At 37.3% G+C, this 19,713-nt stretch overlaps 1 pseudogene; it reads right to left on the bottom strand.

Moving 5' to 3' along the window:
- Nucleotides 1-6,408: 6,408 nt before the first annotated feature.
- On the bottom strand, nucleotides 6,409-18,478 carry LOC122137403 (annotated as a pseudogene).
- Between the last annotated feature and the right edge of the window lie 1,235 nt (nucleotides 18,479-19,713).

The following is a 19,713-nucleotide window of genomic DNA, read 5'->3' on the forward strand; positions in this document are numbered from 1 at the left end:
GCAAAAGAGGCAGCTGGTACTGATTACATCATTACACAACCACAGCTTGGAAGTAATCGCATTTTAATTATTCAGAATGAATTTCCCAGTTACCAAACGGGTCTGTTCTCACGCTGTCATGTTGTGGAGGAAGTTATAATTCCTAGCCCCAGATCCTCTGAGTACATGCATCTACAAAAGATCAATGAAACAAATGCACTAGTTTTCTAAAACTCTTCAGTTCTTCAGCTCAGTAAACTGGTTCTTCTGGTCTTATCAATAACTCCTGGCTGTATAGGGTTCTTAACTACATGGTTCTTTGCAGATTGAAAAGATTTTCATTACAGGATCTTCAGATTAGTGTTTTTTTAAGCTTAGGAAATAAACAGTATTTTTATGGAATCTTGTGTGTAAAGTTGCAATCTCAGTTGCAGCTGCTAAAATGTATTGTGTAGTATAGGAAAAACTACATGGATACACACCTGCACATCACAGTGTCTCTAATACGATATAAGTGTCTCCTCATAATGATCACAGTGTCATATTTAGAGACTGTGAATGGACCTGGCCAACTGTAAACATGATTTTTTCCGTGGGGGGTGAGTCCCTGCTTTGTCATCTTCTGTGCTCCTGCTCAATAACTTTAATCTTCATGTTGATGCTTTTTGCTCTAAATCTAACCAATTATTGTAAGACTTAAAGTTTATTTTTTTCTACTCATAAGCATGGCCATATTCTTGATCTGATTTGTAATATCAAGGGTTGATATCTCCTCCATCTCTTCTTCTGACCCCGTTATCCTCGAATCATTTACTTCTTGACTTTAGCTTAGCTTGCCTGTGTATGGGGGAAACGTCCTAAGACTGTCATATCCTATCGCAGTCTTAAAACGGTTGAATAATACATATTTTTTGTTTTGTCATTTTGTCAAATTTGGGGCCTTACTATTCATTATTAAGCATTCCTTGAAACATCGTTAATAAATACAAATCTGCTCTGAACTTGGCTAGATCGAGTTTTGTCTTAGCTACAATCAACAAATTATGTAATAGGCCAAAAGCATTATTTTACACAATAAAATACCTTACCCAACCTCCAACTCATGATGCTTTTAACTTCAGATCAATTTTGCTTTCCTTCATGAAGTATGTACTAGAAAAGACAGATGCCCTTCACCAGTGTTTCTCCAATGAGGCTACGAAGTTTAGCTTTAGGTCCAATCTCTCTGGGCAGTCCCAGGCAGACTTTTCTCTGACCAGTCCCTCTTCTGTTTCTGAGTTAATTTTGCAAGCTAATTCGTCAACCTGTTATCTTGATCCTGAACCTACTCCTCTTCTAAAACGGTGCCACTGTGTCATCTCTGCACCTATTTCTCATTTCATCACTTTATCTCTTACCTCTGCATTATTCCCTGTGCCACTTAAAACTGCTGCATTCACCCCAGTTTTCAAAAAACCCATTTATCATCATTTATCGTCCAATCTAATTATCGTCCAATTTCAAATATACCAGTCATTGCTAAATTATTGGAAAGTACTGTTGCCTCCCAGCTTCAGTCTTTTCTAGCTGAAAATAACCTCTTTGATCCCTTTCAGTCTGGATTTCGTCCATTGCATAGAATTGAACTGTACTTGTAAAGGTACTGAATGATTAACTAGTCTCTTGTGACTGGTTCTCTCTATACTTCTGCGATTCTACTTGATCTTAGCTCTGCCTTTGGATACTGTTTCCCATAATTTACTATTTCTCTGATGCGGTGTTTCTGGTGCTGTTCTTTCCTGGTTTTCTTCTCTCTGACGAACAGTTCTACATCTCAGTGCAGGATTTTTTTGATCCCCTACTGGTCCATTTGAAGCAAGGTGTCCCCCAGGGATCTGTCCTTGGCCCACTATTTATTCATTATTTTACATACTCCCCCTGCGTCAAATCTTGTACCGACATGGTTTACATGCTGATGATACTCACTAGGGCTCGTATCTGTAGGCCCACTCTATTCCGCGCTCAGATTGGGTACAATTTCTGCTTGCTTACATTGAAGTACAAGATTGGATAACCTCTAATATTTTAAAAGTCTCTTCTAGCATGGTTACAAACCACCGCTCTAAGATCATTATTGTTGAAACCCTGGCATGCATTAGCAGGCATTCATAATGACTTTTCTTGTGAGATAGCTGGTACTCCCAATTAGATCATCTTAATTGTATTTTCGACTCATCTCTCTCCTTTCAAGCTCATATTAATTCTGTCACCAAATCCGCATTCTTTCAATTATGTCGCATTCATTAGTGTTAAAGATGCTGAAACCATTATTCATGCTTTTGTCACATCCTGCCTTGATTACTGCAATGGCCCTTTTCAGTTCCATTTCCAGGTTACAGTATTCAAAATTCTGCTGCTAGACTACTCACTCACATCAAGCGCTCTGCCCCACATTATTCCAATTCTGTTGAATCTCCATTGGCTTTTCCCAGTTGTATATTGTGTATTAAATACAAAATTCTCCTGCTCACTTTGCACAGCCTGGGTCCCTGGTATCTCTGTGAACCGCTCCTCCCTTACACCCCAGCTCACTCATTACGCTCCACTGATTCTGGTCTTCTCAGTATCTCTCGGATATCACCTTGCTTCACTGGAGGGTAAGATCATTCAGTGTTGCTGCACCCAAAATATGGAACTCTCCGCTGTGTCAATAATATTTCTGAATTTAAAACACCTCAAAAAACTCATCCGTTATCATTTGTAAGTTACATCCTACACCTCTTTGTTTTTCTCAATGTTATCATTCTTAATTTTTGTTGTGCTTCCTTATTGTGTTTCATTCTGTTTTTTTTTTTCACTTGTGCTAATGTTTTTCATTCTTGTTTATTACACTGATGTTCTTTTTTCTAATTGTATCTTTACTGTAAAGCATCCTCGAGCACTGGCAAAATAAAAAAAAAAAACATAATATCATAATATAATAATTTTTGCAACATTTACACACCTTTTCACCTTTAATGTTTAACACTGTAAAGCTGCTTTGACATAATCTGTATTTTATAAAGTGCTATATAAATAGAGGTAACCTGACCTGGCAGTTTTTTTGTGCTTATCAGCAGTTTGGCCAAACTGCCTTTGGCCTCCAAAAAAGTCTGCAAAAAGAGGGGGACATATATATTAGTCCATTTGTTTCTTCTATTCTAGATTGTGCTTCTACAAGCATAATTAACAATTAGCCCAAAAAAAAAAAAAAAAAAACACATTAAGTGGTTTGATTCATATTATGGCACATGAGTCCTATCCATTTTTTACAGTTTTCATGATTTTATTTTCATAATTTTTTTACTATTTAAAATTCTCTAAAAGCTTTTAAATAGACTATATTACATTTACATATAAATTCACATTATTTAGCAGATACTTTCCAAAGAGACTCACAAATGCCAATGTTAAATACAGATATGATGTGAAATATGGCTTTTTTTAGACAGTAGGGTGGGGCCGATAGATGTTATTACAGGTTACTATTACAGTCTTAACGCATTAAGCGTTTTCAACGTTAAGCGTTTTATAATGTCCCCTCTGTGACAATGTGCCCCACACTACAGACAACAATTTAATTATATTTGATGTTAATTTGATGTGAAAACAAGTCTGTGAGAGATAGCCATAATGTACAATGAGTTGTACTATTGTTTACCCTTGTGAACATAAAATAGTAAAAATATTTATTTCCCTAACAACAACAAAAAAAAAACCTTCAGACATATTTCCATCAGCCTTGTTTTCATTGCATTAGTTCAAACGTTATCTACGTTTGCAGTGATAAACAAACATGCATATTCACTGCAGTAAGTGTGACAACTAGCCCCAAATATTCTCTATAAAAATTATAGCACACTTTAGGAAAAGTTTACCGGTCAGTTTTGTTTTGGAGGACTGCTCAAGGGCAGAAGGGTCAGCGTCCACAGGGTGTCAAGAGCTCCTGGTAACATTCGTCTATAAGACAACAGGGACGGAGAAACACATTAACCAAACACAAGCACACTGCAAATGTATTGATTATATATACACACCACTACCAGTCAAAATCTCTTCTTCTGCTCACCAAGCCTACATTTATTTGAGCCAAAGTACAGCAAAAACAGTAAAATTTTGAAACATTGTTACTATTTAAAGTAATTTTTCTGTTTTAATATACTTTAATATTTAATTTATTCCTGTGATTTCAAAGCGGAATCTTTAGCATCATTACTCCAGTCTTCAGTGTCCCATGATCTTCAGAAATCATTCTAATATTCTGATTTGCTGCTCAAAAACCATTTCAAGCTTTTGAATGGAATAGTGTAATGTTACAAAACAGCTTCTTGAGCAGCAAATCATCATATTAGAATGATTTCTGAAGATCATGGGACACTGAAGACCCTAGTAATAATATGATGAAAATACAGCTGCGCATCACAGAAATAAATTACAGTTTACAATTGATTCCTATGATTTCCAGTGTGTTTCTTCTTGTGGATATACAGTCATGGCCAAAAATATCAACACCCTTGGTAAATATGATCAAAGAAGGCTGTGAAAATTAATCTGCATTGTTAATCATTTTGATTTTTTATTTTAAAAAATTCACAAAAATCTAATCTTTCATTGGATAATAAGAGTTTAAAACGGGGGGAAATATCATTTTATGAAATGATGTTTTTTCTCAAATACACCTTTGGACACAATTATTGGCACCCTTATAAATGCTTTTGAGTAAAATATCTCTGAAGTATATTCCCATTCATATTCACAATTTTGAGCACTCCAGGGTGATTATGAACATTAAATTATCCATCCAAGGCTTCCTGTTTCACAGAAATATAAATATGAGGGAAAACAAAGCCCAAATTCTCTTAATCATCCATCACAATGAGAAAAACCAAAGAATATATTTCTAATGTGCAGCAAAAGATAATTGAGCTTCACAAATTAGTGAAGTGGCTTTAAGAAAAGAGCTAGAGCAGTAAAAATCCCCATTTCCACCATCAGGGCAATAATTAAGAATTTCCAAGCAACATAAAATGTTATAAATCTGCGTGGAAGAGGACGTGTGTTTCTATCGTCCTAATGCACGGTGAGGAGGTCAGTTTGAGTAGCAAAAGACTCTCCAAGGGTCACAGATAAATAAATAAAAAAAAAAAATTCACTCTCTCAGAAAAAAAACCTTAATAAAAATTGTCAAACAGCACCTACATCAACACATGTTGTTTGGGAGGGTTTCAAGAAAAAATCTCCTAGCTCAACCAAAAACAAACTAAAGCATATTCAGTTATGAGACACGACTGGAACTTTAAATGGGACTGGCTTCTATGATCAGATGAAACTAAAAAATGAGCTTTTTAGCAGCAAACACTCAAGATGGGTTTTGGTGAAAACAGGGATAAAAAGTACCCCATGTGTACAATGAAATATACTGCTGTATTTTTGATGTTGTGGGCCTATATTTCTGCTGAAGGTCCTGGACATCTTGTTTAGATACATGGCATCTTTGATTCTATCAAATACCAAGAGATAAAAAAATCAAAAAGTGACTGACTTGTTAGAAATCTTATAATGGGCCATGTCTGAATCTTCCAACCGGACAATAATACAAACACAAACCTCAAAAACAACACAAAACCAAGCTTCTGCTATGACCATCCCAGTCCTCTGACATGAACCCTATAGAAAATGAGTGTGATGAAGTGAAGAGGATGGGAAGCAACATGGAGCTGTGAATCTAAAGGGTCTGGAGTGATTCTGGATGAAGGATAGTCTCTGATCTCTTGTCAGGTGTTCTCTAACCTCATCAGGCATTATAGGAGAACATTTAGACCTGTTAAACTGGCAAATGGAGATTTCAAAAAGTATTGAATAAAAGGGTGCCGTTAATTGTGGCCAATGGGTATTAGAGAAAAACATTTATTTCATAATGATATTTCCCGCCATTTTAAATTCTTATTATCCAATGAAAGGTTAGATTTTTGTGATTTTTTTTTTAAAATAAAAGATCAAAAAGATTAATTTTCACAGCCTTTTTTGTTCATATTTACCAAGGGTGCCGATATTTTCGGCCATAACTGTATCGAAAGACAATTTTTTTGGATTCTCCTTCTTCATCAAACTTGCTTAGCACTACCTGTGACAGATGCGTGTTAATGGAAAATATCTTTATTTTCAACCAACTGCTTCTTCTTTTTCATTGCTCTTCTATTGCATGATGAACTATTATTGTATGATGAATTATTATTATTATTATTACTTTACATTGATTGCAATTTACATTATATTGTAATCCTTGGGGAAAGAAGTTTAATAACTGACAGTTTAAAGGAGATTTTGGTTTTTAGTTAACGCTAATGTATTGCATTATTTTTGTGCTTCCATGAATTGCATTAATGTATTGTATGAAATAATTCCGGTTGTTCATTCCTTTTGAAAGAGTTTGCCAAGAACCCTGGTAAGTTCCTCACTGACCTCACCGACAGGCTCCTGAGTGGTTTTAGAGGCGTTTTCCTCCGGTGTGATCTTTTCCTTTTTACACAGTGAATAGCAGGTGTTTCCCCACAAACAGAAGCAATCATACAAAACAATATTACATCAGGGCTGGTGATATATTTTTAGCAAGTGCTACATGTTTATGCATGGGATGTTAACAGTTTTTTGAAGAGACCTTTTTAATACATACAGTTAAACCAAAAATTAATCAGACACTAGAATTTTTTTTTTTTTTTTTTTTTTTACTAGTGGGTGCAGGACACTATAGTTCATTTATGTAAGTGAGAATAGCAAAATAAAGTAAACTGTGACATATTATACTCAAACATTCTTCATACAGTAGACTTCCAGAAATCTAATAAAAAAATTTGGGAGCAAAAATTTGATTTCACACTTTGACCTGAGCATGTTTTTGTTACATACCTTTCTATCAACTTATCTGACATTATCAAGATGAATTTGTTCTGACACAGTTTAACTCTATATTTTATTATAATTTTCTAAACACCATAGCAAATAAACAGTGAAAATGTGAGAAATGTTGAAGGTGTCTGAATAAATTTTGATTTTACTGTCTGACACTTAATTTTTCAGCTTGTAGTTTGAACATTTGCTTGGCTACAAATGACAGATCAACAAATATTTGAATATATGGAACTAAACAATAAATAAACATTAAAATTCTATACCTTGGTCAATTTGTCTAATACCGATTTTATTTCAGGCACTGAAATAGCTGAAAAACAAAATCAAATGAAAACTAAATGACTTTTAAGCAGAATTAAATCTTCAAGTTTTACAATTCAAGTTGTACCTTTTATCCACTTCCAGGTCGCCTCTCCATCAGCTAAAGCACTGCTGCACATAGCTGCAGAAAACACAAGATGAAACAAACACAACGTTTCAAATAAATGAAACAAATGTTATCCCTCAGCTTCCTGAACAGAGCTCATGGCAGAGATGTGTCAGGAGTCTGCAAGTATTCATTTGTGTGTGTGATAATGAAACTGAGTGCGCAAATGTGAACATATTACTGTGTTTTATAATGATTGTCAGTGCTCTGTAATAGCCTCCCCCCTTATCTCTAAGACCCCTGTCCTCTGTACGTGAGTTTAAATCTAAGTTAAAACTTGTATTTTCTTCTCTAGTCATTTAACAAATCTTAATTATGTTTTTTATTTCATTATGTGTTCCTGTTTTCTCTCTCTTGCTTTTTTCATGTATCTTAGTCTTATAGTCTGTAAAGCGCAGTGGTCAGCTCCTGCTGTGTTTATTTGTGCTATATAAATTAATGCAATTTTAATGCAAAATAAAGTTTTAAATTATTTTTGAACATTTCCAATCATCCTTGATTACATTTCTCTCTCTGCATGTTACAGCAGTCCTGGAACAGAGTTTATTACCTTGCAGGTACAGCATGTCCATTTCATCCTGGTGTTTTTTCTTTAAGCCGTTGTCAAACTGGCTGCCGAAGTCACAGGTGTCCACAAACGCTCCAGTGAGGGAATAACCTGCTTCATGTGGACTGATCTCAAACCAGGGGTCTGCAGACAGAAAACACCTCCATATAACAGCTGAAACAAACACATTAAAAATCTGTCTGTTTCAGACAAAAACACAGACCTCCTTCCTCACGCCTTTTGCATTGCTTGTCGATCACTGCGTAAATGGGATACGGGTCTTCATTGTGCTGGTCCCGCTGATCTGTGAGTGTTTGTTCATCGATCTGATGAGAACATATTTTTTATTGTAGTGTTATATTGTGGTGGAGACTGCCAGGGTGATCATGAAAAAGTTTGATTGATGACATTTGCTCAACATGTCCTAAGTAAAGTTTTAAAAACAAGCTGTAAATGTACAAATTAAAAAGAACTTGATGCAACATTTGGGGTTCTTCAGATCGCTTTTAGAAAGGACACTTCTCTGAGGAATAATGAAGACAGTCAGCGGTTCTTCCTCTGATACAATCCTAAAGAAAAGGCTTTGAGATATTTGAAATAATGTGCTGAGGTTTTTTGAGTTTACAACAGGATATTTGATGTTCTGCAGAAGGTTAAACCAGGGACTTTACTTCATTAAAAGAAGTGGCTCTTTTCTGAGAGTAGATTTCATTATATTCGTCCTCATGAATGAAACTTTTAACACTGTCGCTAATGTTATTAAAGCAGTGAGTAAATAAAAGCTGTGATTGCTCTGACTTCTTCTAATCATTTTAAATTTTCCAAAAGTCTTTCTCAATTTCTCAACATTTCAAAAATATTTTTGCATCTTACTGTTAGAATTTAAAAATTCGTTAAAATTTAAAACTGTTCATTGCGATTAATATTATCAGCATAACAGCTGCATGCTGGGTTGCCAAATCTATTAATCATGATTAATCGCATCCAGAATAAATGTTTGTGTTTACATATCAGGCTATATCTGTGTGTACTGTGTATATGTATATGTATATAGAAATACGCACACATATATGTATATATTTAAGTAATATGCGTGATATGTAATATATAATAATGGACTATATATATATATATATATATATATATATATATATATATATATATATATATATATATATATATCATCCATAAAATCCACCATAGGTAGACCTAAAAACACAAAAACACATGCACTTTAAAACTGAACATGGCCACTTCTTTCCTCACCAGTCAAGGTGGGTTGTGTTATGAATAGTTACAGACCTCTTTCACATATGATGTGACAAACAGCACTGCCCAGAGGTCAGTTAAGCTGAAGAAGTCTTTCATGTAATATTTCTTCAATTTGGCTGATTTGTCATCCCAGCTGACTCCTGTCCGCCGAGTCTCTTGATGATATTTTCTTTCACGGTCTCTAGTTTGGTGGACCAGTTTGGTTCTTTGTATAAGGAGGCCATGCACCTTCAGAAGAAGAACATACTGCTGTCATTCAAATCAATTCAAACACTCAATTCAGTCTCAGTGTGTTTGTTGTTTTCAGGGTTCGTACCAGGTGGATCCAGAGACTCCACTCAGATAAAGGAAGCAGTCCAGAAGACCCGCTTTATCAATCTGAACCAGGCATTCCAGCAAAGCCACCATGGCTCTTTGTCCTCCTCCAGAACCCAGTAATGCTATGTTTGGCACTTTATCCTGAAACACACACACCACTTATAGCATAAACCTAACAAAACAGTTTTTCACAATCAAGAGAGTGAAACTTATGCTTGACAAAAAAAATAAATAATAATAATCCTCTTTAAGGTCTCTATTGTATAGTAAAATTCCATTAGGTTTTATTGAGTAATCCTTGTACACTATTCATATTATGAAGAATTTAAAATGAATAACTAAATTAAAATGAATAACTACATCCTAGCAATGCATTTATATATATATATCTTAATAATTGGGAATGCACTATTTCAGATTTGTTTATAAATGTAAAAAAAATATGTGACTCAGTGTTTTCAATCACCGTTCCCATAGCATGAAGTAAACTTGAGGTTGATAGAAGTACACCGAAAGACTATTTAGTACAATTAACTCAATAGTTATTGGTCTCACTTGTTATTTTGTTATATTTAGACCTAACAACTTGAGCCATTGTGCCACATATGCTCTATTATATGACATGTGGACAACATGTGATCACATATGCAAAATATGTGGACACGTGATCACATGTGACAAATGTGAAATTCATGTGGTTCTTCTGTAAGGGAGAATTATTTGTTGGTCATATCCATATAACCACTTAGATATATGAAGTATAATAAAATAAGACTTACCACCTGACTGCAGTGTATATTAAACTTCTGCAGGCATTGCAGAACTGTGTTTTTCCTTCTGGCTACAAACTCTTCCTCCTTCTTATTCAGAGAGTGTCCTAATCTCACCTCACCGCTGCAGCAGAGACACAGGCAGACAAACAGAGCAGTGCTAATTTTAACTTCACCTATTTAAAATAAGTATTCTAGAACTGAATAAAATTTATTGTGCAGTTCTTTTCAATAGTTTATTCTCTGAATTATCCAGTTTGTTATAGATGTTAATTGTGTAAGAAATGCAGCACAGTTGTTAGCCCATCATTCTAGGAATGTGTGCAGAATTACCTTTCCTGGGGTTTGGATGCACTCATCTAAAAAACAAAAGAGTTTGCATTAAAGTACATTTTCTGAAAATCATTTGATAAACTTATGAGTCAGTAATTTTTTCCTTGTGATAGTATATTGCAAAAATACAATTTTATAAAAAAAAATATATTTTTTATATATAAATTGCATTTTAAAATTAATTTAAACAGAAAACAGTTCTTTTTTTATTATAATAATATTTTTCAATATTACTGAGCAAAATAATGCAGCCCTGGTATTCCAATCAGTAAATCCAGAGCTTGAGGTTCTTCCATCACTCAAATATCACAGCCATTCAGAAGTGCACTGCACTTTCCAACGAAATGAACAAGCTTATAATCTAAAAAAAAAATATTAAACCTTTTTAAAATTATTAAAAGTACCTACTGAGTGACCGATAGCCTACCGTCTTTGTCATGGAAAAAACTTGTTGGTTCGCATTGAGTTAGAGCAGGGGTAGGCAACGTCAGTCCTGGAGTACCGATGTCCTGCAGAGTTTAGCTCCAACCCTGAAAAAAAGCCTTATTAATCCTGAAGTCCTTGATTAGCTTGTTCAGGTGTGTTCATTTAGGGTTAAAGCTAAACTCTGCAGGACATCGGCATTCCGGGACCGACGTTGCCTACCCCTGAGTTAGAGGTTCTATTTCAGTCTATCACTTCGAGTCACCACGAATTGGTATCTCGCCCTGAGAGCCCTATCATCTTTGAGTGTAAACTAAACGAGCCAATGCACATTGGCATGCAGTAATTTCATCCAGCTGCTGCTCGTCACGGTACAAGCATAAGTAAGCAGCAGGTGCAACACATATTCAGCTTTTCGCTTCAGAGCCAAGAAGTTCTATTGTTCTGCTCTGCCTGTTGTCTGAAGAGGGTTCTCCTGTGCACTTCAGCAGTTCTGAAAGAGCTAATTTCCCTAAAAGAGCAAGATACGGGTGTGTCTTTTTAAAGACGTCATTCCACCTGTTACGTGTATGAACATAACAGAGGCGGAGGCAAGCAAAGGCTCGTTTTAAAAGGGGGATATTTATTAAAGAGTTTCTTTTAACCAAAACAGAGAGAAAGTCACAGCAAAACTGCTGATTCAGCCCCTGGTCAAGTTTTCCTCCAGTTGCCAGCAAAAGTCCCGCAACTGCTTCCAGTGTCACAACAGCATTTATACCGCTCAGCTCATAAGGAACACAGCTGTATGAAATCGGCACCTAATAAACGAAGACAAATAAAACAATTCTTGGCCACTAGGGGGCAGATGTAATTAGTACAAGATATTACTTGAGAATAAAATAAAATTTCATGCATATGTAACACCACCCGTGTGTTTCTGGATGCAGTCGTTACCTGGCACCGGATGACAGTCACGATAGATGCCACACTTGTTTTGGCATTAAGCATGCTGAGGCTGCTTTCTTGGATGAGTCATGCTCTCACTGCGGGAGGATGACCATTTCGGCTTTGTGGTCGAGATTCCAATACCTCAGGAGAGGTGGAGTCCCCTTACCTATGCCCTGATCTAGTTCTTCTTCTGCACCACAGAAGAGGGCTATTTCGGTGAATAGACAGGGTGATTTGAGGGTTACAGTGGGGGTAAAGCGAGGAGGTGGAGGTGAGCGCCGTTAAGGGTGCAGCTAACTGGCCAAAGTTCCTGATGAATCGGCGGTAGAAGTTGGCAAAGCCCAAGAAACGCTGCAGAGCCTTCTTGGAGTCAGGGACTGGCCACTTGGCAACAGCCTCGACCTTGGCCTGATCCGGCTTAATCTCCCCCGCTGAAACAATAAAACCCAGGAATGAGACCGACTTGGTGTGGAACTTGCACATCTCCGCCTTGACGTAAAGCTGGTTCTCCAGCAGCCGTTGGAGGACATGGCGCACGTGCTGAGTGTGTACCTGAAGGGATGGAGAAAAGATGAGAATATCATTGAGGTACACAAAGACAAATTGGTTAATCATGTCTCCCAACACGGTATTGACCATGCCCTGGAAGACAGCAGGAGCATTAGTAAGCCCGAACAGAAGGACCAGGTATTCATAATGTCCCTTGGGGGTATTAAAGGCTGTCTTCCACTCATCGCCCTCACGAATGCGGATGAGATTATAGGCGTTGCAGAGGTCTAACTTAGTGAAGACCTTGACTCCCTGCAAGAGTTCAAAGGCAGATGACATTAACGGCAAGGGGTACCTGTTCTAAACAGTAATGTAATTTAACCCTCGGTAATCAATGCAATGACACAGAGAGCCATCCTTCTTCTTAACGAAGAAACCCAGCACCAGCAGGGGAAGACAAGTGGCGAATGAGACAGGCTTTTAGGGATTCTTGAATGTATTTGTCCATATTCTCTTGTTCAGGACCTGACAGGGAAAACAGACGACCCCGGGGCAGAGAAGTCCCTGGGAGGAGATCGATGGCAAAAACAACGGGCATTGAGGAGGCAATAAGGTGGCCCGGGACTTGCTGAAAACCAGCTGCAGATCACAATACTCCCCCGGGACCCCGGTGAGGTCAGCAGCCTCAACCTGAACACAGGAGACACAGACACAGGAGGAGAAGCAGCACCAAGGCAACATGCATGACAAGACTGACTCCAAGACACAGTCTGACTGCGGGACCAATCCACATGAGGGCTGTGCTGAGCCACCAAGGGTGCCCCAGAACAAGACTAGCATAAGGGGACTCCAGGAGGAACAGCACAACTGACTCATGGTGATTGCTTGACACAACAAGACTTACACGGGGGGTGATGTGGGTGATAGTGGCTACAGGCTGATCAGAGAGGCCCCAGACAATGACAGGAGAAGAGAGGGGAATGGCAGGGATGCCCCAGCTCTTAGCTGTGCTGCAGTCCAGGAAGCTGACTTCGGTGCCAGAATCAATAAGGGCCTTGCAGGAGTAAGGGGAGCCTTGGTAGGTGATGGTGGCAGAGAACTGGATGCATGTCTGAGGGGAGATAAGAGAAGAAGTGCCCACCAGGACTCCCCAGTTTACAAGTGGGGCCTTGGCTTTTATAGGACATGATTGAGCAAAGTGGCCTGGCTTTCCACAGTAGATGCAGAGGCCCTGCACCAGACTTTGTTGTTTCTCTTGGGCAGATAATCGAAGTCGCCCCAACTGCATGGGCTTAGATTTAGTCAGAAGCGACTGTGGTGGTCTGTGGCCCTTAAAAGGCTGGTTCTCCTCTAGCCCCCAAAACAAGCGGGGAGCCAAGCGTCACTGATGCAAATGGAGGCGGCTCTCGACTCAAGTGGCCAGATTAATAAAGCCCTCCAGGTCTAAAGGTAAATAATTTGTAGCAATCTCATCCTGTATTTCAAAGTTAAGCCCCTCCCAAAACATAGCCCGCAGCGCCCCCTCATTCCAGTCGCAAGAGGCTGCTAGAGTCTTAAACTGGATGGCATATTCAGTCACGGAACGACCTCCTTGACGGAGCCGTGCTAATTTGGATGCAGCTTCATCCCCCTTAACAGAGCGATCAAAAAGCCTAGTCATTTCACAGCGAAATTCCTCAAAATCCATGCAGAAGCGGACTCTTGCATCCCAAATGGCCATCCCCCACTCGCGAGCCTTTCCAGTCAGCAGAGTGATAACGCAAGCAACCTTTAAGCGCTCTGTAGCGTATCGGCGTGGTTGCAGCGCATATTGTGATAAAAATGCCTGACATGAATTCGGATCGCTATCATACAAGGGAGGGTTGTTGGCGTGCGGCTCGGGCTCGCGCTGAGAGAGAGACAGGGAAACCGTCAAGTGAAGGATGACAGAACGTCTTGAAATACGTGGAAGTGGCCGCTTAACTCAGCCATTTGGGCAGTGAGAGTCTCCACTTCCTGAGGGGTGGACAAGAGCTGGCTGGCGTGGTGGCCGAGGAGAGCGCCTTGATGAGCGATAGCCGATCGAACAAACTCCTCACCCGCTGGATCCATCAGTTGGTCAGTCCGTACGGTCAGAAATGAGACTGGGATCCAACTGCAGGTGAATAAATTTCAAAGTTTATTAACAAAAAACTCCGTAGACTAATTAGCCGGATAGTGAAACTGCCAGCACTCAGTCAGCAAGATTAGCGCGGAGATCGAACTGGCATCTGCCGACCAATGGTGAAGGGAGGTGGCGCGCCAGCAGTGGATAGCCGCCACTGAATTCCAGAGGCAATGCTGAGTGTGAGCATGGAGTGTGAAGTCGTCTGACTAGAAGACCCAGGCTTACGAACAGTGAGAGACAAGGCGGAGAGCACCCCAGAGTCCTAGAAGTGCAGGCGAGTAAAAAGAGAAGACAAAAAACAGGAACACCAGACCGACTAGACTGGAAAAAATAAACAAACAAGGCTTGGGTCAGAGACACGACTGGCAAAGAGAAGATCAGAGCTTCTAACAACACTTACGGACTGATATGAGAAAGCAAACACAAGGGCATGATAAAGGGAAGATAATCAGAACCAAACAGGGTGCAGGTGAGGGAGAACACGCTAACAGGGATAACAAGAGGGGCAGAGAAAACATAGCGATGACAGCAGAGCACATGGCGAGCCGTCAAAACAAAAAAACGCAGCATCTGGTAATGATGCATCAAATAAGAAATAACACAATAAACCATTTTTTTTCAAACTGGGGTCTGTGACCCAAAGCTAGGGGGTCTGCAAAATAATTTGCTCGTCTGTATTTTTAGGACAACAAGTTTTATCTGCTGAAACATGCTGATTTATATTCCAAAGTGACTTAAATAATGCATTTAATGTCAAATAAGCAAAGCGTAAACACTTAAAAGTGGGCACTTCAAAGTTTCTATAAATATATTTCTCACATCTGTGTGACAAGTAAACAGAATTGCTGAATTTAGTTTTTCTTCATTTCAGGAAGAGGTTCACGTAGACCGAGACGGCAAGCACATTTTGTTTGTTTTGTTTATTTTACAAAAGTACAACATTCCACTGTTTTTTTAAAGGTACACAAATAATTTTGAATGATGTCTTGCTCTTATCTGACGAATATCAAATCTTTCCACTGATATGAGGAACCCAAGTGTTTGTGCCAGCGCCTACTGCATGCACACAACATAATTAGTTCTATTGCAAACTTGACATCGCAGCCTATTCATTATCATCTGTACAATATGTAGATATTCATACATGAAAGTAGAACAAAGTATTATTTACATAACAAATAATAGCTTAGCAAACAAATGTAACAGGGGTCAGGTTTGTTACAGGCTTAGCATTTAAAATAAATGTTATTGTTTGTAATGAATGGCACTACAATTTATATATGCAGTATATATATATATATATATATATATATATATATATATATTCATATGTTTTTATTTTTGTTATGTTTTGAATGCCACTACATTTAAACAATTTGGAGTGAGAAGAAGTACAGTAGTGGCCAAAAATATTGGCCCCCTTGGTAAATATGGTCAAAAAAGGCTGTGAAAATTCAGCTGCATTGTTAATCCTTTTGGTCTTTTATTTAAAAAATTCACAAAAAATGTATCCTTTCATTGGATAATAAGAATTTAAAATGAGGGGAAATATCATTATGAAATAAATGTTTTTCTCTAATACACATTGGCCACAATTAATGGCCCCCTTTTATTCAATACATTTTGAAACCTCCATTTGCCAGTTTAACAGGTCTAAATTTTCTCCTATAATGCCTGATGAGGTTAGAGAACACCTGATAAGAGATCAGAGACCATTCCTTCATCCAGAATCACTCCAGACCCTTCAGATTCACAGCTCCATGTTGGTGCTTCTCCTCTTCAGTTCACTCCTCTCATTTTCCGTAGGGTTCAGGTCAGAGGACTGGAATGGCTATAGCAGAAGCTTGGTTTTGAGGCAGTGACCCATTTCTGTGTTGTTTTTGAGGTTTGTGTTTGGGGATCTGAACATGGTCCAAGATCCAAACATGGCCCATTATAAGATTTCTAACAGAGTCACTTACTGATTTTTTATCTGTTTGCTATTTGATAGAATCCATGATGGCCATGTATCTAAACAAGATGTCCAGGACCTCCAGCAGAAATATAGGCCCACAACAATCAAAAATACAGCAGTATATTTCATTGTACACATGGGGTACTTTTTTTTTTCTCTGTGTTCACCAAACCCATCTTGAGTGTTTGCTGATAAAAAGTTAATTTTTTAGTTTCCTCTGACCATAGAAGCCATTCCCATTTAAAGTTCCAGTCATGGCTGATAACTGAATATGCTTTAGTTTGTTTTTGAATGAGCTAGGAGAATTTTTCTTGTAACCCTCCCAAACAACGTTTTCTGAACCAGAGACTCAGCTATTTTCTGCAATTCTCCAGCTGTGACCCTTGGAGAGTCTTGAGCTACTCAAACTCTCCTTCTCACCGCACATTAGGATGATATAGACACACGTCCTCTTCCAGGCAGTTTTGTAACATTTTATGTTGATTGGAAATTCTTAATTATTGCCCTGATGGTGGAAATGGGAATTTTCACTGCTCTAGCTCTTTTCTTAAAGTCACTTCACTAATTTGTGAAGCTCAATTATCTTTTGCTGCACATCAGAAATATATTCTTTGGTTTTTCTCATTGTAATGAATGATTAAGAGAATTTGGGCTTTGTTTTCCCTCCTCTTTATATTTCTGTGAAACAGGAAGCCAGAGCTGGATGATTTCATGTTTATAATCATGGTGGAGTGCTCAAAATTGTGAATATGAATGGGAATATACTTCAGAGATATTTTACTCATAAGAATTTATAGGGGTGCCAATAATTGTGACCAACGAGTTTTTGAGAAAAACATTCATTTCATAATGATATTTCCCCTCCATTTTAAATTCTTATATATCCAATATACACCTAAGGATACATTTTTGTGAATTTTTTAAATAAAAGACCAAAAGGATTAACAATGCAGATGAATTTTCACAGCCTTTTTTGATCATATTTACCAAGGGGGCCAATATTTTTAGCTACGACTGTACATGTTTATTGTGTTTATAATGTTTGTTAGGTTTCTTAACATTTGTTTTATTTATCAGTATTTAATTATTTCTAAAAGTAACATTAAAATGCAACTTATTCACTGATGCAATTTATGTGTTTTTTTTTTTTTTGTCCTGACCTTGTGCAACTTTCCTGAAAATATGGTAAATTTATTTATATTATGCTGTATTAAAAAGTACATATACAATGGGGACCATTTGGACCAATAAAACAATCATATTATGTTCATTACTCCCACCCACATTAAACTTTAGCCTAAAACACTGTTTTAATTATGAGCAATTCACTGTCATGTGTTAATATACCCCACAGAAGAAAGGGGTGGGGTGAGCAGTAGCTCGTTAGCATTTAAAGAGACATGCACCAAAACTGCTCTCTGGGAATGGATCTGTTTTGGTCTATGGAAAAAGATAATTGTTTTACATAATAATTGAGGAATTTTATCCAAAGTACGTAACAGACATTTCATGAAGACCCTAAAGAATCATACCAACTTGTGGAAAATGGGCATCTGATGTGCCCTTTAAAAGTTAAAAGCTTGATGATCTGAAATCTATTTGATTATTTTACACTACAATTATTATTTTACACTATGATTTGAGATTACTTTCAAATATAACATTAGATAATGGAAATATTTGTCACACTGAAATATGAATCCCTCAAATCATTTTTCACCATGATGTCATGTGCAGGTCATAGTTATTTTAAAGCTTATTACTGACAAATGTTGGATTCATTCATGCTACTGTTGTCCCCTGCCAAGTATAATGACATCAAAACATTAACTGCTCTTCTATTGCTGAAAATACCTAATCTATACATAAAGCTTTAAAACATATACTCACAGTTACTGCGGATCGTCTTCAGCAACAACACCAGCACAGATTTGTATGTGGGTGTGTTGGGGAGGGTGGTGCTGCACCTCACCTTTAATAAGTTTGAGTGCCAGGGAACAGGTTGATCTGGATGAACTTGTCGATAGAACGATCTTGTCACTGCAGGGAGAAATACAGTGGCCAAGAGAGCTCAACACTCTGCAAATAGAAAAAAACACCTGCAAATTAAGAAAACAACTTCATCAATTTGACAGCACACGAGCTGCAAATGCTCACAACACAACCAAACAAAGAAATGCACTACAAATAAAATTCTTTATTCGTTTGCATTGTGAGCATTTGCAGCACCTGCTGTCAAACTGATGAATATGTTTTCTTGATTTGCTGGTGCTTTTTCTATTTGCATGTGTTTTCTGAAGTTGCAGCATGTTGAGCTCTCTCGGCCACCATAGAGAAAGGCTTCATGCACATTATTTTAAGCCCTAAAAAGTAAAACAAAAAATCCTCTACAATGAAATATTTAAATAAATCATTGTAAATAAAACACAAATTTTTAAATAAATAATTGTTAAAAACACAGAATTCTTTCAATTAATTATTAAATCACCAAACAAAATGAATAAATTCCCTTTTTATTTTTTTTTATTTTATCATTTGTATTAATTTGTCATTTTTATTATGTTTGAATGAATAATTTTATTCAAGCAGCTTGTGCCATTTCACTTTCATTGTTACAGATGTTGGGATGACACTCAACAATAGTGGGCTTTGTTTTTTAAAGTCGAAGTCTTGGACTTTCTATTTAGGGTTCTTTCTTTCTTTCTTTCTTTCTTTCTTACTTTCTTTAGTCTTAGTCTATTTAAACAGACTGTAAAATACTCATAAATGCATTTACACAGCATTTACAATTGAAAAAATTAATGCAATGTAATGTTATAATATCAATGATTTAAATATATCATTATGAATATATTTATATTTAAATTATATTTAATCCAGAGGATTCGTTCAAAACTGCTGTTCAAAACTTTATTCAGGAGCGAAGCAAGTGATTCGCTTTATGAATGGTGCATTGAATCATTCGTTCAACTGATTTGTTCAAATCAATGATTCACTGAGTAATTGGACTCAGTGTTAAAAAAGTCATTACTTTTGCCTGTATATCTTGAATTTTGGGGCGTTTTTAGTCATTTTGGTGGCATTTTTTACTCCAGGTTCTATTTAGCTTCTAACCCCTAATTCTAAATCTATTTATGAAAATGATATAAATATTTAATGCACAAGTTAGTGTACTTGTTTACCAAAGAGACATCAGTGTCA

Source organism: Cyprinus carpio, chromosome B5 (assembly GCF_018340385.1).
Source record: "Cyprinus carpio isolate SPL01 chromosome B5, ASM1834038v1, whole genome shotgun sequence".
In the NCBI taxonomy this organism is placed as follows: Eukaryota; Metazoa; Chordata; class Actinopteri; order Cypriniformes; family Cyprinidae; genus Cyprinus; species Cyprinus carpio.